Source organism: Heteronotia binoei, chromosome 7 (genome assembly GCF_032191835.1).
Source record: "Heteronotia binoei isolate CCM8104 ecotype False Entrance Well chromosome 7, APGP_CSIRO_Hbin_v1, whole genome shotgun sequence".
Classification (NCBI taxonomy): Eukaryota; Metazoa; Chordata; class Lepidosauria; order Squamata; family Gekkonidae; genus Heteronotia; species Heteronotia binoei.
Genome location: NC_083229.1, coordinates 61,214,572 through 61,235,979, shown reverse-complemented (window position 1 = coordinate 61,235,979; position 21,408 = coordinate 61,214,572).

Below are 21,408 nucleotides of genomic sequence, written 5' to 3'. Positions count from 1 at the left end.
GCCCTGGCTGTGTCACAGAGTGTGATCCCCATGACTGATCTCAGGTTCCTAAAAATGGGCCTAACTGCTAGACTGAGAGGGCCTTGGATCACCTCAAATTTGTCAATCCCCAGGGAAGGAATTTAAGGGGCATCACTCAAGGGAGAGCAATTTAATGAATTGGCCCCTTCCTGCTTCCACATTTTTATTTTATTGCCCTGGAGCCTGACTAATTCTCCTCCTGCTTTGAGTAAACAGGGTTCATTCTGGAGACTTTCCAAGCTTCTTAGGCAGCCCTTCCTGTCTCTTTAACCCATTCATTGCCTTCTAATCACTGTGGTAAAACATCAGGACAGAATGCTGTTATCAGATTCCTGTCTGCCAAAATATGTTTTGCACATGCAGCAAAATTAATTTTTATTATAGCATTGAAGTGTGTTCCATTGCTGTGTCGGTTGTATACTTTTCCATACGTAGCTAAAAGCTGAAGTAAAGGAGACTGGGTAGCTTTAGCTTCTTGTTCTGAAGTAAAGGAGACAGGGTAGCTCTAGCTTCTTGTTTTTCTATTTAACAATGAGTCTGGACTTTTCACAATGCAGGATAAAGGAAGTGCAAGTCACTTGTGCTTCCTGACTCTGTGTCCTCCCAGTCTGAGACCCTCTAAGTGCTGGTTTGTATAATGGTGGCTATAAATTTGGTATGTCTACTTGGGGCATTCAGACCATGAACATTTCTTCCACCTCATAATGTTATCTAGTCCAGCAATCCCTAATGTAGTACCTGTGGGCACCAATCTGTTGGCATCCACAAAGCATGTCTTCTCCCAAATGAGCTTTTCACTTCCCTGGAGAAGAAAGAACCCAGAAAGTGCACTCTTTGTGCTTTTGGAAACAGTTGCTTCCAGCCTCAAAGGATGCTTGACATGAAACTTCTTGACATTTATTATTGCTCCACTTCCAATGGCACCATTTTGTTGTGGCAACTACTACCTGTTCTCAAAATTCCAAAATTGCTTCCAGGTTCAACAAGGTTGAAAATCTTGATCTAATCCTTAAAGCTAGGTCTATAAATGTACAATCATTGCTCTGTACCAGGGGTGGCCAAATTAGTTGGAGGTAAGAGCCACATAGAATAAACATCAGGTGTCTGAGAGCTGAAAGACATGGATTTCTGATGTTTAGGAACCAGAAGGGAGGGAAGCAAATAGATCGGGGGGAAAGAGGTAGAAAGAAAGCAACTTTAACTTTAAATGCATTTTCCAAACTGCCTGCTGACTTGGCTTGGAGAAGTGATTTAAAGAGACAAATGCCTTCTCCAAGCCAACCAATGGGGCAATGAGGACTTTGAAAGCCACACAATATATATGTGAAATAGCCACATGTGGCTTCCAAGCCACAGTTTGGCCACCCCTGCTCTATACTTTCAGTGCTTGCAATGGTTATCCAGTTTTTTTATTTAAGAGGTAGGATTACAGGAATCAGGTATGTACAGATTTCAGTGCATGCAATCTCAGTCATACATGGCATGTTACATGCAACAATGTGAGGAATGTATCCAGGGCTTTTTTGGTAGCAGGAACTCCTTTGTATATTAGGTTACACCCCCCTGATGTAGCCAATCCTCCAAGAGCATACAGGGCTCTTCTTATAGGGCCTTCTTTAAGCTCTTAGAGGATTGGCTACATCAGGGTGGTATAGCCTAATATGCAAAGGAGTTCTTGCTACAAAAAAAAGTCCTGAATGTATCCTTCGAATATCTCACTGCATGTGTAAAATTTCTGGTAAAATATATATACTATACACACACACACATGCTGCTAAAATTTTTAAAATCCCAAGCCTCTCTACTATCTCTACATTTTTGGTTCTTTCTTTCAGACAAGTCAATTGGCCCTTTGTGGTTACAAGCCAAGTGTCTTACAGCTGCTCTCTTCTGCTGAAAGAGGAAGCATGCTTCCAACTCAAAGTGCTGTGATTCTGGGAAGCAATAATTTCCCTCCTCCCCAATTTACTTCAGGTGACTCATCCTGCACTAGCTGGGTATCTTGTGACTCACTGCATTGTTTGACTTGTCACTGTGACGGAAAAGGATCTGCTTGAGCTCTGATCCCTGGAGGGCCATGAGGCAGGAACTGGTCTCCACTAGGGAAGTTTGGGGAGCTGCAGGGTTTTGTTTCTCTGTCTCAGCAAAATGGGTGGATGCAGATAGAGAGGATCTTATTGGAAGAAATAAAGAGGGTTGAGGTCAATGGAATCTGTTCCTTCTAGCTGGCTGTGTCCTGTACAGCCTCTGTGTGACTTTATCTGCATAGTAATTAGCTGGCAGGAAAAGACGAGCAGCTGAACAGACAGGATGTGGTTACTCGGCAAGATCTGAAGCCCGGTGCTCATATAAAGGAGGACAAAGCAAAATGCAAGTCACTGGTCCCTTAGATACCATAGGAGAGCACTGATAGGCCAGCCTACTAGGTGCTTCTTCTAGGAGGGATTTAAATGACTGTATATTTTCTTCTTTTGCCAAGAAGCATTTTGTGAAATGCACACTGTGAAAATCTGTGTGGAACTAGGTCATGGGAGGTGTTTATATGCATTCATTTTGCCAGCCATCCAGCAGCCACTCTACATAACATGTTTGTAAATTACCTGTACTAAAACTCATCCTTTTTGGAGAAGCAAAGAATTTTGCTGTTTGGGTATGTGAACATATATGGCTTGTAGAAATGAATCTTGAGTATTTTCACTGGAAATAGTTGGGATTGAACCTGGGACTTTAAGTATGTGAAGCAAATGTTTCATTACTGAATAATAGCCCTTCTCAATTAAAGCATCAATATATTATTGGTTGCCCAGGAAATTAATTCAGATATTAAGGATTCAAAAACCAGACTGAAAACCTTCTATTAGTAGTTACTTTCTCTCTGTGTCAAGTCACTTTCAACTTATGGCGACTCTGTGAATTAACAACTCCAAAATGTCCTATTATCAACAGCCTTGCTCAGGTCTCACAAATGGAGGACTCTGGCTTGCTTGCTTTCCTTTCCTCCCACTGTCTTCAACTTTTCCTAGCTTTATTGGCTTTTCCAGTGAGTCTTGCCTTCTCATAATGTGGCCATTATGAGTTATGAGCTATACTGCTATAGCTTCAGTTTGGTCATTTTAGTTTCTAGGGAGAGCTTAGACTCGATTTGTCTTTTTGGTGGTCCACAGCAGGGCTTTTTTTGTAGCAAGAACTCCTTTACATATTAAGCCGCACACCTCTGATAAAGCCTATCCTCCTGGAGTTTACAAAAGGCCCTGTATTAAGAGTCCTGTAAACTCTTGGAGGATTGGCTACATCAGAAGTGTGTGGCCTAATATGCAAAGGAGTTCCTGCTACAAAAAAGTCCTAATCTACAGTATCCATAAAACTCTCCTCCAACACCACTTGTCAAATGAATCACCTTCAGCTTTCTTCATTGTCCAACTTTCACTTTCAGAGTAACAAGGAATACTATGACCTGAATAATCTTGCTCTTGGTTGCCAGAAACACATCCTTACACTTAAGGATCTTTTCTAGCTTCCTTGTGGCTGCCCATTCCAGTGTTGTGACTGGTTCCCTCTTTCACTGTGTGTGTGACTGAATTCGAGAATTTTGGCATGTGATTCTGCACATATTCATGCATTGGTTCAGACATCTAAAAATCTTTGGTAATCTGGCCCCCCAGCCGCAGGAGGCATTATGCACAAATTCAGCGGTAGGAGATCACTTTTATCTTTGCTTCAGGCTGCACCTGCCAGATCTCAAATGAACATCCAGTTGTTAGTACCTGGTGCTAACTTCCTGAGATCTGAAAGTTTCTTACTCAGAAGCTTTCCTTTGAAATTAATTGATTTCCTGTCCCCAAGTACCATGTTCACCACGAGTGAGATAGAAATCTAAAGCTTTGCAGTGTTTGCAGGGGGTGGGGTGGCAGTGGCATATAGGATGGCTTAGTATTGGAGATTCCATCCCATTTAGAAAAGACAAGGGACAGTGTTTTTTTTATTTTAAAAATAATATCTTCTGCTGCCTGATGACAGTTGATTTGTTGATGTAAGTTGTCCCCATTACATCACCTTTCATTTTCAGGTAAAATGATTTTGATTTATCACCTGCAAACCTTGAACTTTGCCTTTGTAGATGAGTGAGAAATCTTGGGAACAGTCTTTTCATCTAATTTGCTTCAGTTATGTTTTTTTTAACCAAATGAATGCTTGCATACATGGACCATAATGCAAGAAACCATGTAATTAATTCTATGTACCCAGTGATTATTTTGATATTTGAAAACCATTTTTTTAAGTTTTAAGAAGTTTAAACGCATTTTTGCGCAGTTTACAATGAAAACTGGAGCAGGAAGAGGACTATTGTTAAAAGAAACAAGTAAAAAGTCATACTGGGGAATGAACTTTGGTTTGTGGTAACTGTCAGTAGCCTGAACTCAGGTTCTGCTGTGTAGTGGTTGTAGAGCATTAAATCACATGATACATTTGCCTTGCCAATACAGAGAGTCACCTTTTCTCCTTGCTATGCTGTTCCAAGTCCATTTCACATCCTGTGCTGCTGTAGCAGCTGCCAATGGCACTTTTGCACCAACTCTCTAGGGAAGACTGTGAATGTTTGTGGCTGTTAGCTGTTTGCACCACAGCAGCAGGGACAGAATCAGGTTACCTCTAATTCTGAGATTACAACCCTTTAACTTGCTTCTGCTTCAAAATCAGGGATGACTTTTACATTGGAATGAGGTTTTCTGGAAGGTCACTAAACTGTGCTGTCATGAAAATTAATATTTTTAGTAGATATAAAGGCCCAGCACAATTTCTGTCATTTTTTTCTTAAGAGAACTGATACAGATACTTTTTATAAAGCCCTCCTATTTGCTTACCTAATATACCAGGCTAAATGATGAGTTCTGCTAAATATACTAGCAACAATTAAGTTGTGATTGTAATGTATTTGGAGAGAATCCTGCCCTGGTCTCTCTTAAATTTTCTCATTGTTCTAGGCATGTCAAGATAGCAGTAGTAATATTCTCAGTTTCAGGAAATTTAAAATGCTGACAATCTTCCCAGCATGTAAAGCCAGATGCCCCTGTTTTCTATGTAGCAGGATTGGAGTGGGGTGGGGTGGGAGGATCATTTGCGTATGTGCAGGTGAAACTGCAGCACTGGTGTGACAGGCAGGTGCGAGTGGAGCGGTGCTTACTAGCTGAAAACCTGCCCTTCCCTGTGTTTGAAACCATGGCTTCTGCACAAAAACCAAACAGCAGCAGTGCACAGAACACTGAACTCATTGTGTGATGTTTATTTGCATTAATTCTATTAATATGATATTTCCTAAAGAGCATCCTACCTTGTTCACTATGCAAATAGCTTTCTTTCTTTAAAATATTCATAATCTGCTCTCACCTTTAAAAATACCCAAGGAGACTTGCACACAATCATTATAAAGCATTAAAACAAAAATCAGCAAGAAACTTGTGGAGCTGGGGGGTGGGCAACAGTAGGGGAGTAGGAATGAGCCTGCTTGTAGCGCAAGCACTGAGCTAGTAGTAGGGAACATGGGGGTTCTCCCCCTAACCATTTGCAATTCACCACAGCAAAGTGGGGCTGGGAGCCACAGTGGGCTCAGTAGTGGTAAGGAGTTGGGGAGCTGTCGAACACATCTTGTGCCAGCCCCTGGAAGCCTCTCACAACTGACACTGCTTCCATCCCCTGACATTGCTTTGCTGTTGGCTTTTGAATGGGCCCCACTCCTGCAGCATACCTCTGCAAGCTCAGCCATTTTTTTTTTGTAAGGCTAGGTCATTGAGAGCACCCCTCCACTGTCTAGATGACCTCAGTTTGGTGTAGTGGTTAAGTGTGCAGACTTTTATCTTGGAGAACTGGGTTTTATTCCCCACTCCTCCACTTGCAGCTGCTTGGAATGGTCTTGGATCAGCCATAGCTCTCACAGGAGTTGTCCTTGAAAGGGCAGCTGCTGTAAGAGCTCTCTCAGCCTCACCTACCTCATAGGGTGTCTGTGGGAGGGGGAGGTAAAGGAGATTGTGACCGTTCTGAGACTCTGAGATTCGGAGTGTCAAGTGGGATATAAATCCTTCTTCAAGGGGGACAGAGGGGCTTCAGAGGCTCTCCCCACTTGCCAACCCGCTGGCCCACCTCCTTGTCAGCCAGGAATGGAGGGAACAGTCAGGCTGGGAGTTATGCTGGGCCTCTCCCTTGCTGCTCAGCGGCTCAAACAGAGGAGCTGTTGTTTGTACTTGAGTGAACAACATCTCCTTTGTTTGGGGTGATTTAACCCCCTCCCATTTTTTATGGTTTCAGCTTTTCTGCAAAACTTGGGGTCTCCCCATCCTTTCTCCAAGTTTGGAGGGAAAAAATTCTTCCTTCTCTCAGTGTGACCCAATCTGTGATTTAAGTATCTACAGATTGAGTCACATTACTGTTAGACATATGACAATTGGGGACCTGCAAGATTCTTGCAGGGAAAATGCATCCCCCTTGCTTTTGCTTCCTGCCATCCAGGACTTTTTTGGTAGAAAAAGCCCAGCATGAACTCATTTGCATATTAGGCCACACCCCTGACATCACCATTGTTTCACACAGGGCTTTTTTTTTTGAAAAGTGCAACAGTAGCTAATTTGCATATTAGGCCACACTCAGGGCCGTAACCAGAAAATTTTAGGTGGGGGGGGCCCAGGGAATAAAATTTTAGGTAGAGGGCCCCCTGCTCTGGCAGCCCCCACTCTATCTGCTGCTGCTTTGGTGGTCCCTGATCTCCCCACTGCTCTCTCTGCCCTGCCCTCCTTCATGGCACCTCCCCCCTCCCTGGTAAAATGCCGGCTCCCAGGGCTCTTTCAAGGAGGCCCCCCCACTGATCAGTGGGAAAAGCGGTGCTAAGGCTGGCAGCTCCTATGCCAGCTTTCTGGAGCTCTTAGTGCGTTCAGCTGGTCCTTCTTCCCACCAGTGCCCCAGCAATGAATGTGTTGAGGGCACTGGAAAGCCAGCATAGGAGCCGCTGGCCTCAGTGCTGTTTTTCCCGCCGATCAACTGATCTTGGGGGGGGGGTGCTCCTTAAAAGAGCCCTGGGAGCCAGCGTTTTACCAAATGGGTGGGAGGGAGGGGGAGGCACCAGGGAGGAGGGCGGGGGCCGACAAAGCAGTGGGGAGATTGGGGGCTGCCAAAAAAGTGGCAGTGGAGAGAGCGGGGGCCGCAAGAGCAGCGGGGGGGGGAGCAATGGTGGTGGCAGGGAGAGTGGGGCAGTAAAAGGAGGGACCATATAGTTGGAGGGGGGGTTTGGGTGGAGGGGCCTAGCCCCCCCGCCGTGGCTACGGGCCTGGCCACACCCTGATGCCAAGCCAGCCGGAACTGTGTTCCTGCTAAAAAAAAAAAGCACTACTTCCATCTCCCCCTTACTCTAGCAGTCTTCCCCCATTCTTTCTCCCCTTCCCTTCTCTCTCCCCAAATCTATCAATCTCCCCCCACATTTTTTCCCTTTCCTGACACTTACCCCTTCTTTTCCTCTCCTTCTTTCTATCAACACCCCCCATCTCTTTTTCTTCCCCCTCCCCACCTTGACCTCCTCTTGGTCCACAGGAGCTCAGAGAGTAGCTGTGTCAATGGCAGGGCAGGGCCCCTGGGAGCCTCAGTGTCAGCTGCTCAGGTCAGTCATCTGTGCATGTGCAGACAATGCTATTATTTGGGGGGGGGCTTTAACCCTTTCAATATAATTTGGTAAGTTTAAAGATTTTTCTGCAAACCAGGGGGAGGGTCCTCCAAGTCTGGAGAAAATTTCCATTATGTCAGTGTGGGCCCAATCCTCTGATTTAGATATCTGCAGATTGGTCCACACTTCACTAATATAATCTACAAATGGGGACCCACAACAAAATGTTTGTGTACTGTTCCTATGGAGGCATAACGGAGACGGGAGGCTTCATAGCTGCTGCCTCAGCTGTTGTTTTTAAAACTTTAACACCAGCTTCTAACCAGTGAGTGGGAGCAAACATTCCCCACCCCCGCTTTAAACTTCTTACCACAGTCTTTCAGGTCTGAAGGTGGCAGGAAAGTTTAAGGATGGCAGCTGAGAACTTTTCCTCCCCACCCCCCTCCTCACTCACCTCCATGCCTCCTTAGTGCTGCCCTGTTTAAATTTTCCTGCTGGCTTCTAACTGGGGAGACTGAGGGGAGAAGTAGCACAATGCAGCTGTGTGGGTAGGGGAAGACTCTTCCCAGTTCTGGGGGTGTCTGCCTTTCTGTCCTTCAGAACCAACCTTTAGAGACTTGGGGGTGGCCTTGCCAGCTCAACATTGTTTCTATTTCTTTGCTGTGTAGAAGAAATCACCCTGGTTGATGGGTATGCTCTGATTCTTTCAACCGGGGAGTTGAAAGAATCAGAGTTGTGAGTATGCTTCCCTTGTTCATATGGTGTGGCTAGAGTGCCTGCCAAGCTGCTGTGGGGAGCTCCTGTCAAAATTCTGGCAATGTCTGCCTTTCTGTGCTTCAGAACCTGCTTTTGGAAACTTGGGAAGAGACTGCAAGCTTAGATTGGATGCCTGCCTTGCTTCCAATGTCTGGCGGGAGGGTGGTCTGCCAGGTGAAGTTTCCCTGTGAGTTTGGTGTCACTGGCTTGTTCCTGAGCTGTTCCATAGACTCCTGTAACTGCTGCTGTCTTTTCCAGAAATAGCATTGGGGAGACCTTTTTTGGGGTTCCATAAGTGGAACCCCAGAAATGTAATCTGCCCCCAACTTAAAAAGATTCTAGAGGAGTGGGTAGCAGGGTGAGGTACCCTGTGTATTTGGTGTGAGTAGTTTGCAGGGGGTCCATTCTATACCCTTTTGAATCTGGGCCTGACATTTCTCCCAAAAGCGCTGTCCTGGCGGCATCTTCTGAGGGGGACATAACTTGAATCCCCTAAATCCAGTCTGCACATAACTTGGAGTGCATGAAGAGGAGTATCAAGGGGAATCCCTTGTGAGTTTATTTATTTATTTGTCTTCTACCCCCAGGAGAGCAGGCTCAGGGTGGGTTACAACAAACAATAAAACAACATACTCAAACTATTCAATAATTAAAACATATCAACAATCATTAAGACCTAATAACATAAATTACTTCAGCAACAAATGACAATCAATGGCACCAATTAATCAGTCTAACTGCTCCCAAATTAAGCTTCCCATCTGGGTGTAGGTAGATGACAACTGATGCTGAGGGAGACATCCAGGTGAAAGATGATGCAAGATAATGCAAGCAAAGCAATGCGAAGTGCATAAGCCAAATGGACTAGGCAAGCGAAGCAGAGCTAAGCAGGGTGAGGCTGGTATAGATAGATCTCCACTGCCTGAGCCACATCTGTGGCTTGCACAGGGTATGTTCGATACACTCCTGAACCTGCACTTTCCTGGGGACACATTTGGAAGGTTGTAACTTGAAGCGCATAAATCCTATCCTCACCAAACTTGGAGGGCAGGTAGAGGAGAGTTATCTAGAGACCTGCTGTGAGCTTTGTGTGTCTGGCACATCAGAGGGGGCATTCTACCACATCACAAATGTCATGAACTGAGTAGTTCATTTGGTGTCTAAAAGTTCATGATGGTTTGTGGCTCATGAATTGGGCATGCCACAAACCACAAACTGAAATGAACCACATTTTCCTGGTTCGTGCCTAGGGGTTTTTTTGAGCAGAAACACACAGGAATGCAGTTCCGGTTGGCTTGGTGTCAGGGTGTGTGACCTAATACACAAATGAGTTTCTGCTGGGCTTTTGCTACAAAAAAGCCCTATGCCAAACAATGGTGATGTCAGGGGGTGTGGCCTAATAGGCAAATGAATTCCTGCTGGGCTTTTTCTACAAAAATAGCCCTGTTCATGCCCATCCTTTTCTCCACACACTTTGCACTCTCGTCCCAGCAAAAAGGTGCCTGCTGGGAGAAGAGAAAACCGGCTACAGAGAGAAGACAGTAAAACTACCACCACTACAGCCACCCAGGAAAACAACAACCTGGTCACAGCAGTGTGGCAGTAGTTTTACTCCCCTTTATCCATGATCAGCTTTATCTCTTCAAGAGTGCTTTGGCCATGTCACTTTCTTGCCTTACCTGATGATGATGATGATGATGATGATGATGATGATGATGATGATGATGATGATGATAATAATAATAATAATAATACTTTTTATTTATATCCTGCCCTCCCCGCCAGGGCAGGCTCACGGCGGCTTACAACATAAAAATACAATATACATCAACAGTTATACTTATAAAATCATCATTAAAAACAATTTACAAGTTATATTAAAATTAACATTATGGTGCTATAAACATTAAATCTTCAGTAAGGTTCAGTAGCTAAAAACATTTCCAGCGGCACTTTCTTAGCTTGTCATTAGTTGAAGGCTATTTTGAAGAGGTAGGTCTTACAGGCCCTGCGGAATTGATCTAAACATCGCAGGGCCCGTACCTCCTCCGGGAGTTGCTTCCACAGCAGTGGAGTTGCAATGGAGAAGGCCTGATCCCGGGTGGCCTTCAATCTGGCCTCCCTTGGCCCAGGGATATTCAGCTGGTTCTTTCCAGCTGACCTCAGCACTCTCTAGGGCTCATACGGGGAGAGACGGTCCCTCAGGTAGGCAGGTCCTCGGCCATATAGGGCTTTAAAGGTAATAACCAGCACTTTGTAACGAACTCGGTATACCACTGGCAGCCAGTGCAGTCCGCGCAGCCCCAGCTGTATGTGCTCCCATCTTGGGACCCCCAACAGCAGCCTAGCCGCCGCGTTCTGCACCAGCTGCAGCCGCCGAGTTCGGCACAAGGGCAGCCCCATGTAGAGGGCGTTGCAGTAATCCAGTCTCGAGGTGACTGTAGCATGGATCACCGTTGCTAGGTCCCGGTGCTCCAGGAAGGGGGCCAACTGCTTCGCCCGTCGAAGATGAAAAAACGCGGACTTGGCAGTGGCCGCTATCTTTGCCTCCATTGATAATGAAGGCTCCAGAAGAACCCCCAAGCTCTTGACCCTATGGGCTGCTTTCAGCAGCACACCGTCAAAGACCGGCAAGGGGATTTCCCTTCCCAGGGCACCGCGGCCCAAGCAAAGGACCTCTGTCTTCGTTGGATTCAACTTCAGCCCACTCAGCCTGAGCCAACCTGCCATGGCCTGCAGTGCTAGGTCCAGGTTTTCAGGGATGCAGTCAGGTCGGCCGTCCATTAGTAGATAGAGCTGGGTGTCATCTGCATATTGATGGCACCCAAGCCCAAACCTCCGAGCAATCTGGGCAAGTGGCGCATGTAGATGTTGAACAACATCGGAGAGAGAACTGCCCCTTGTGGCACCCCACACACTAGTGGGTGCCTCCGGGACAGCTCTCCCCCAATTGCCACCCTTTGTCCCCGTTCATCAAGGAAGGAGGAAAGCCACTGTAAGGCCAACCCCCTAATCCCTGCGTTGGCGAGCCGGCGGGCCAGTAGCTGATGATCAACCGTGTCAAATGCGGCCGACAGGTCCAACAACATCAGCACCGCCACGCTGCCTCGATCCAGATGCTGCTGGAGGTCATCCACCAAGGCGACCAGCACTGTCTCCGTCCCATGGCCTGGACGAAAGCCGGACTGGTGGGAGTCTAAGGCGGAAGTGTCATCCAAAAAACTCTGCAACTGTAGCGCCACTGCCCTCTCAATAACCTTACCTAAAAATGGTAAGTTCGAGACCGGTCGGTAGTTCGCCAATTCGGCCGGATCTGCTATACTCTTTTTTAAGAGAGGGCGGACCATAGCCTCCTTCAGGGATGTTGGAAATTGCCCTTCCAAGAGGGATCTATTTATGATATCCCGTACAGGATATCTAAGCTCCCTCTGGCAAGATTTAATTAGCCAGGAGGGGCATGGGTCAAGATCGCAAGTTGTAGGGCGTACAGTTGAGAGAATTCCGTCGACTTCCCCAAGGCTAAGCGCTTCGAAGTGATCCAAGGTAACATCAGAAGACAGGCACGGAGCCCCGGGTTCTTGTACTGCATCCAATGTGGCAGGAAAGTCCTGGCGGAGCGACGAGATTTTATCTGCAAAAAATTTCGCAAAAGCCTCACAGCCTATTTCCAATTCTCTCATGTTTGGTCTGCCTTGAGGCAGAGTAGTCAAATTCTCAATTATCTTAAATAATTGTGCTGGGCGCGAATTTGCAGATGCAATCCTAGCCGCAAAGAAGGACTGCCATCTCATAAGACTTCATAAACGTTCTGTAGGATGTTCTCGTCGCTTCGTCACAAGTATGCCGCCACCACCTTTCTAGTCGTCTGAGTCCCTGTTTCAATTGGCGTAGCTCCAAGGTGTACCATGGAGCCAGCCTATTTCGGGGGCGCAGAGGACGCCGGGGTGCGATCTCGTTGATGGCCCTGGATAGCCTGTCATGCCAGGTCTCTACCAGGTCATCAAGGGAATCGCTAGGGGGCCAGGGGTCCCGCAGAGCCCTTTGGAACCGCTCAGGGTCCATCAGACTCCGCGGGCGAGCCAAAATAGGCCCGCCGCCCATACAGGGTTGAGGCGGCGCACCCACACGAGCCTTGAGGGCTAGGTGGTCCGACCATGGCACTGCTTCTGCTGCGATACCGTCCACCAGAATCCCGGACGCAAAGATCAAGTCTAACATGTGCCCGGCCTGATGCGTGGTAACAAATTGGGAGAGTCCCAGTGTCGCCATAGAAGACACTAGGTCCAGTGCCTGATTGGAGGCCATGTCATCCGCATGGACGTTGAAATCGCCCAAGACCATAAGCCTTGGGAACTCCAACGCCCAGCTTGCCACGGCTTCCATCAGGGCTGGTAAGGCGCTGGCTGGTGCGTTAGGCGGACGGTACACCAGCCAAATCGCCAACCCCTCCCCCACTTCCCACGTCAGACCGGCACATTCCAGGCCATCGATCATTGGGGCCGGGAGAGCCCTGAAGGAGTAACCCTCCCGTATGAATAGCGCCACCCCTCCCCCCTGCCCGGTTGTCCGTGATTGGTGAAAGACCGAGTAACCTGGGGGCGCCATCTGGGAGAGAGCTACCGTCTCTCCATCCCGCACCCAGGTCTCGGTCACGCAAGCCAGGTCCATATCCTGCTTAAGCAGGTATTCCTTAAGGATTGAGGTCTTATTATTTATGGACCTGGCATTACATAACACCAATGACGGAGACGGGCTTTCCCTCTTTGCCCCACTACCTGCCACCATCGGGATGGGACGCAGACCGGAAGAGGGCTGAGCGCTGTTTTGTCTCCGCCTCCTTCCCATATAACTCCGTCTGCTCCCACCGTCATACCTTCCCCTCCCCATGAGCACTGGGATCCCTAGGCCAGACATCCACTCTGTACCGGATCCTTCACCAATGTCAAGTTGGCTTGCTCCCCAGTTATCTTATCCAAACTTAACCTTCCTCCCTCACCCTCCTCTACTTCACAGTTCCAAATTGCCTGGTCCTCTATTAATTTAATCCATCGTTATTTAAGTTTAAGCCCCAACCCTAAGCCTCCTCAAATTGATTAGCTAAAAACTTTAATTCATCCATAGCATATTAATAAATATATCCCCCCCTGTTACAGCCCCTCAAATTAATCTGCCAATAAATAAATAGATAAATAGATAAACTCTCAAGCTAAGCAATTAATAATATCACTAATTGCCTCATCCTGTGAAGAGTGCAGGAAGGCAGAGAAAGAAGCCCTCCCCCTCACTTCAGAGACACAGGCTGGGTAAGGTTCTACTGAATTAATTATCATATGGCTGTATGTGTAGTACAGCCAGGAGATCCTAAGATCTCCTGAAGTTCTATGAGGTGGTGAGCTAGACTTTTTTTTAAGGCAAGAGATATTTCAGAGGTGGTGTGCCATTGCCTGCCTCTGTGTCATGTCCCTGGTATTCCTTGGAAGTCAGTAGGGTTCCCAAATCCAATTCAAGAAATATCTGGGGACTTTGGGGGTGGAGCCAGGAGACTTTGGGGGTGGAGTCATGAGCAAGATAGGAACAAGTACAATTGAACTCCAAAGGGAGTTCTGGCCATCACATTGAAAGGGACCTTTTCAGCGCCTTCACTCCATTAGAAATAATGAAGGATAGGGAGCCTTCTTTGGGGGCTCATAGAATTGGCCCCCCTGGTCCAATCCTTTTGAAATCTGGAGGGTGTTTTGAGGAAAGGCATCAGATGCTATGCTACAAACTTGGTGCCTCTACCTCAAAGAACATTCCTCGCAGAGCCCCAGATACCCGCGGATCAATTCCCCATTCCCTATGGGAATTGTTCTCCGTAGGGAATAATAGAGAGCGCAGTAGACACCCCCCCCACTTTCTAAAGTGGGGGGAGGGTCTCCAAACTGGAGAATCCTCTGCCCTCTCCCTCTCTCTCTCGCACACACACTTACTGGATCTGGTTCCTCCACAACTTTACTTGCTCTGAAAACGAAAGCAAAACAAATGGAGGGTCTGTTCTCTGACAAAACTGCTGCTGACCCTTTCCCATGAAACACTTCCTGTTTCCTGCTACCTGCTCACCTTTAAAGGCACACATTTTAAAAACGGACCTGTTTGCAGGTTTCTAAACCTGCCGGAGCTCTAGAGATACATGGTGACTGTGGGGGCGGGGCTTTCCCCGCCGGCCAGCTGGCTGGGGGTAGGGGGGAAGCCTGTAGAACCAAGGAATCCTCTGCTGGGACCTGGGGATTGGGAAGCCTAGAAGTCAGCTATCCAAATACTAGCCAGGGCTAACCCTTTCTACATAGAAGAAGTAATCTGGTAAATTTAGAATATTATGAATATATATTTAATAGTTACATCATTTTGTTTGTGCATTTGGGGGGTGGCACACAGGTCATATGGAAAGAGTACCACTGCTTTAGAGTGTGGCAGCACGCTTTTCTTGAATTGCTGCTGTTCTTATCACCCAGTGCTATTGCCTTGGTGTTCTGCATGGCTTTGCTTCTCCTTCCTTTAATGTCTGCTGGTTCTTTAGTATAGAAACAGATGGGAGGGGAGGTGCATCTTAGGGAGGATAGTTGCAGATTGTCAATAAAGTGTTACTCGCCCCATTTGAATAGGCAAGTAGCAATTGGTAAGCCTGCCCTGCCCTGGATGCAAGTATACTCCGATTCTGGGAAAATGTAATTTGCGAAGAGCTCATGAGCACTTATATGACGTTGTTGAGTTGCTTATTTCATACAGTGAGGAGATATGTACATTTCTGCTTCAGCTGCTTTGATGGTTTCAAATGGATGCCATTTAGCTCTGAAGGTACATTGGAATGCAAAAGTCTTGCACATCCCCTGCCTGCTGTTGTGCCCTTTTCCCCTTTATGTGCAACTTGTTTTGCTTTTCTCAGTGAAATGATACGTTCGTTCGGATGGGCTGACTGAGACGTTTTGAGGCACTGTGGAAGTAATGTTTTAAGTGCCATGTAAAATAAGCTGTTCGTGCCATATGACACAAACCACAACTGTCTGGCAAGAACACCCAAGCCAAAGGGGGGGGCACAACAACAACACAGAAAGAGCCAGATATGATCTTTGATCATATGTTGTATAAAACTAACAGCACCAGGAAACAGCGTGAGGAGACTTATATGCCACATCTGTCAGGGGGCTGATCACTGCATAACAATATGTTTTTAACCCCATTATTGTTTAATTATGGCTTAATTTTTTTTAATCGCATCCTAGTAACAGGTGGTTTCCTGACAATACCATGCACCAAAAACAGCTGAGAATGGCGCTTGTGGCATTTTATTCTCTAAGGGGAGTCAGACTAACCCTTCTGGGCTAACAATGGCCTGACTCTGGTTAACTCCTTGTCTGCCAGTTCCTCTCTCCACACACAGTAGAGCACTGAATGAGATACACGTGATGTATTTGAGAAGTTTCCGAAGATGCCTGTGATGTCACTCTGAAGAGCCAGAAGCTCTTTATGCTCCTTTCTGCAGTAGCAATAGTGCAGGGTCTGGTCCCAGACTTCCAGTGCAATGCATTATCCCCTTTCTCTTGCACCTCTATGGAGACTGTATCTGAAAAGGATTACTCCAACATGGCCACAAGTCAGTAGGACTATGAATCATTGACTGCTGTTGCTCTTGTAGTTAGGGCTTCCACCTCCAGCTTGGGAAATTCCTGGAGATTTGGGGGTGGAGTCTAGGGAGGGCAGAATTTGAAGAGCAGAGGGAGCTCACATGAATATGTTGCCATGGAATACATTTTCTGATACAACCATTTCTTCCAGGGCAACTGATCTCTTTAATCAGTTGTAATTCCCAGAGAACTCCAGGCCTCACCTGGAGATTGACAGCCCTAACTGTAGTGCAAGTAGAGGCTCACAGTGCAACACAGTCCAGGAGAGCATTGAGACATACAGCTCTAGGCAGTATTCTGCCATGTTCGATTCATCCATTCCAGGGGTCATTTTGTAGAAAAATAGGTGGTGGAGCTCATTAGCATATGCCACTGCCCCCCCACCAGCCAAAAGCAATCTGACACAAGAAAGGAGAGCCCTGGGCAAGTGAGACTTGCTTGGGCTAGCTAGAGATCTATTCAGCCCAAGCAGGGCTTGCTTCCCTGGAGTTCTCTTACCCCCCCCCCCCAGTGAAAAGTCCAACAAGCCACCCGCCACCCCAAATCACATAAGAAGTGGAGAAAGGGTGGTGTGGGTTTCTCCAGGGGTTAATGAGAGCTGTTGGGGGTGTGGCAAAGCTCCAGGTGGCTGGCTGGCTGCCCGCTCTCCTGATCCAGGGATCCTTATGCAGCTGCACCTACTATTCAATGGACAAGGTAGGTGGGGAGGAAGAGAGGGAACCATCAGAAAGGTTCAGGAGCTGTGCTCCTGTGAGCTCCTGCTGAATCCATTCTAAATTTGCATAGAAACATTCAAACTATTATGTTTTAGAACAGAAACTTCTTACAGTTAGGAAATCCTTTCTCCAATATCTGCCATGGAATGACAGCCAGCATGGTGGATTGGTTAGAGTGCTGGACTGGAATCTGGGAGTATCTATTTTGAATCTCCACTCTGCCATGGAAGTTCACTGGCTGATTTTGTGCCAGTCACAAACTCCCAACCTAACCTGGGTTGGTGTGAGTACAAAATGAAGGGTTGGTGTGAGTACAAAATTAAGAAGGGGCAAAAGTTGTGAGCTGCTTTGGATCCCCATAGGAGAGAAAAGTGGAATATAAATATATAAATAAATGTAGGCCCCTGGCCCTCACAGAGGGTTGCTGGGTATATTTTAGAGGGTGCATTGCTAGATCTCAGGGACTACAGGTACAGTTTGAGATGGCCTGGGCATCTCCATAAGTGAACAGAAAGCACATTTTAGAATGCATCTAACAGTTCTCAGTGTTCATGCATTGGATGGAAAGATCAGTGATGCTAGATGACTGGTCATTCTGATGCTTTGAACAGTCTTTCTATTTAAAAAACCATTGGTTTAGATTAAAATGACCTGAACAAAATCAAATGAGGATGCATTTAAAGAAATCATAGACATAGAGTAGGTCAGTGTTCTTTAATTCACAGTCTAATGCCAAAATGTGTGGTAGGTATGTGGAGCAGAAGCAAGTGTGAAATATTGTAGATATCTCGGTTGTAATTCAGTAACAAAATTCTGGTGAAAAACATACTGTGTTTATTTGCTACTTTTGTATCTTATCCTTCTTCAACCTTGGAACAGTGCATGGTTGCTCAGGATACTTTGCATCAAGGTACTGAATGGGCTTCCAGGAATAGACCTGTATAGGCACCTCCAGACATTTTCTGTGGATTGGAAAACACTTCTGTTAAATCTCTTTCAGTGTAATCCTAAATGGAGTCGCAGCATTCTATACACACTGACTTCAGGGGCCTTAGAAGGGTGTAATTGCTTAGGATTGCAAATTCTATCAGCAATGGGGGAAGGATGTACCATGCCAGATAACAATGCTTGTTCCAACACTGGAGGGTTGGAGTTCTACACCAGTGCAGCAACCCTTTGGAATATCTTTCTGTGTTCCATTATCACTGGCATTGCTGTGACATAACAGCATTCCATATGCTTTTAAAGTTGCCTTGGAGGGGCTGACAGAGGAACCCTGAGGCTGGTGAAAATTGAAGGCAGACATAAAAAGGGAAATGAGTTGAGAGTCACTCATGAGATTTGTCAGTAGAATATAATCTTGCATTTAGTAGGACCTGATAGTTGCTTTGAGTTCTAATAACCTCCATGGAATACTGGCTGTTACAAACAAAGCAGAATACCTCTCCTGGCAAGCACTTTCAAAATGGTAGACAGGGCAACAAACAAGGGACAAATGAAAACGAATGAGTAACAGGTCCTGTGCTTGCACTATAATGCCTCTGGATTCACCCAGCACATCCAATCTGAGCAGGCAAGCCATCCCACTGAGCGACTCCTATTGCTTGCCATGTGGGTCACAAGCTGGTTTCCAATACAGCAGGCACTGAAGCCTCTCTTGCTAGTGCTGTTACTGGATTTGAGACTGCAGGCTATCCTGGTGCCTACTGTATGTGACAGCTCCTCCGTGAGTGATCTGTCTCCTTTAAGAGAGCAGACAGGCTCTGAGGCTGCGGTGTTACTCCCACCGGTTCCCCCATCTCTGAGTGTAGCACAACATCAGAACGCAGCTGTCAGTCAGCCTCCCAGGGGATCAGTCTGTATGTTTACATGAATGATCATATGGTAACCTCTGCCAGCTCATGGGCAAGTCACACGGTTACCTCATCTGCAGTCAAATTACCTCATCCATGTGAAATGTAGCAAGTGCAAGACGGAGAGCAAATCGCAGAGCTCTCCAGGGTATGGCTTCCTCATTAGGAGGCTGCAGAGGAGCTGTCCTCGACTGGACCACTCAGGAAATAAACTTGAAATCTGTTAGTCTTATAATTACCCCTACTCAAGGGGCTCTTCATAAATCAACTGGGTTTATTTTATGACAGGGATAGGAGTGTATTCTCTGTGTCCGGGAGGCTCCTGTCTCTAGGGATTTGCATTTACCCTCTGGAACACTTCTGAGCAGTGTGCTGCACACCAGCCTGGGATGTATAATTGCCCCTCTTTAAGAAAATAAAGGGGAGGATGAGGGACGTCTCAGGCAGGAGGGCACACGGTGTGGCACAGTCCAGTGCGGATGGAGCACAGCCGTTTACTTGGGCTCAGAAGTCTCGAACTCCTTTGGCTTCCCGTTTCCTGTCCCAACCCCTCCTTTTAAAAATATTGCATGTGATGTCTAGGCACATAAAGTCAATTATCTTTGCCATAGGCAGCTGGGTTTATTAGCCCCTGTCAAGCTATTCACAATGTAAAGGACATGCTGACCTAGAGTGGTCTCCTCCTTCCAATCAGCAGTTATAATGTTACAAGAGAATCTCCTTGTTTGTGCCTTTCTCTGCATTAACCCTTGAGTTGGCTGGGCAGATTTGTGTCCTCCCATTTCCTTTCCAATCCCAGCTCCAGAAGGTTCTGTTTATTTCAGGCAGCATTTTAGGAACATGCTGGGCCAGGGGGGAGGGAACGAGGTTGCCAGAGCCTCCTTTCTTTGCAAATGAACACCCTGAAAAACATTTATGTATCATACATTTGTTTCAGGCTATTTATCACTTCTGGTCTGAACACATCGTGCGTGAACAGCTGTCCTTATCTGGCATGGGGCAGCATAGTAAAAGGAAGATTATAAAGACTATTCCCCCTCCTCCTGTGCTTTCTCAGGGCTTGATGATACGGGTAGCTGTTTCTGAATGGCATGAAGTACAGTGTCTCATGGCAGTAACTAATGCACATCTGGAGTTTTGCAGCATTCTAGAGATAGTTATTGGGGTCCCAGGAGCATCAGCCAGACTGGGAATGGGAGCCTGGTATCCATGGTGAGTCTCCCTATCTCACAGTGCCAGGTGTGCATGTGTGTTATTTCTTGGAAAGACTGTCCTCTGGGGGAGGGGAGAGACAGAGAAACCAGAAGAGAGGTAATTAGGAGCTACCTTATACAACTGAGCCAACTCCTGAAGCCTAGAGATGGAAAGGACAGCACAGGCAGCAGATGATATGTGTGGGGAGGTTTTCAGCCTTCTGGAAGACTGCAATGGGATTTTTCATTCTTCTTGGGAACTGTAAGATACCCAAGGATAGAATATTTTAAACCTGGGAAATGCTGAAATGTTGACATGCCTACATTGAACTGCATCAAGGCAAGTTGTTCCTTGTCTTGAAATAAGATCCATATTCAGATTGACAAAGATTTGTGTTGGGGTGGTGGTGGAAGTGTTCGGATTGTTCTTGTACCATCTCAATGCAGTTGAAAGGGATCCTTTCTGTGAGCTGCTAACTGAAAACTACTTAATAAAACAAGCCCTTTCCTGCCAGGTTCTGTGCACATATTTTTCCCCAATTTCTGTAATGTTGTATACACTAACTCTAAAGGTAGGTGGGTATCATTTCAGAAGCCTTGTGCTTTACTTGTTTGGATCTTTGCTCAAACACCATTTGGATATTGTCTAAACATTTTACTGCCACGTGTAGTGACAGCCAGTAAACAATGGAGACTTAAACTCAGAACAACAACAAAAAAGAGTGAATGTGGTTAATCAGAACATAAATAGATTCACTGAGGTGAGAAAAATCCACCTCCTATTCAGGACTTACATGCTCTACTTGGAACAGATACTGAGGAAAGAATTATACTAAACTCATTTTCTATTCCAAGTGACCAGAGAACCTGAAACCAAATTTGGTTCTGGGACAAGCCAAGCAGTGGCTCTCACCACCTCAAAGTCATCCCCAGATTGCAATCATATGCTCTGCACACAAGAAAATGGCCAGAAATCTGCTTGTTCAAAGGCATTCTAAATTGTTCCCTTCCAAAGATTGCTGTATGGCTTCTTTTGGAAATGAAAGAATTTTTTATTTATGGATTTTGTGGGTACAAGACTGTAATATCCCTCCATAAAAGGTATAAGCTTTGAAAAATGGTGTGTCCCTGGATTTGGGATGCTGCTAGACCAGGAGTGTGAGAAACAGAAATATGTGGCATTCTCTGTGGTCCTTTCTAACAAAACAAAGGACCCAGCCTCCCTCCTGGCCGTTACTCAGACAATGCCAGAGGTCATCATCATCACCCACATAAGCACACAAAGTGCCTTAAAATTACTCTGGAATGAAGGCATGTTTGTTAACAGTAGCTCAATCGAAATTATCTTAATTCTACACAAGCCATAGTCTCTATTGGTCAGCAAACTGACAGCCCCACTTTATTTGGAAGGTTAACTCCCTTTTAATCTTAGCAGGGAAAAAGGAAAAATGCCCCCTTCTTTAGAGTGTATGTGAAAGTTTCTGTATATGGAACAAATGTTTTGGGTGTCCTCATGCAGCATGAGGATAATCATTTGATCCACATGGTAAGTGCCTGTGAATGGCT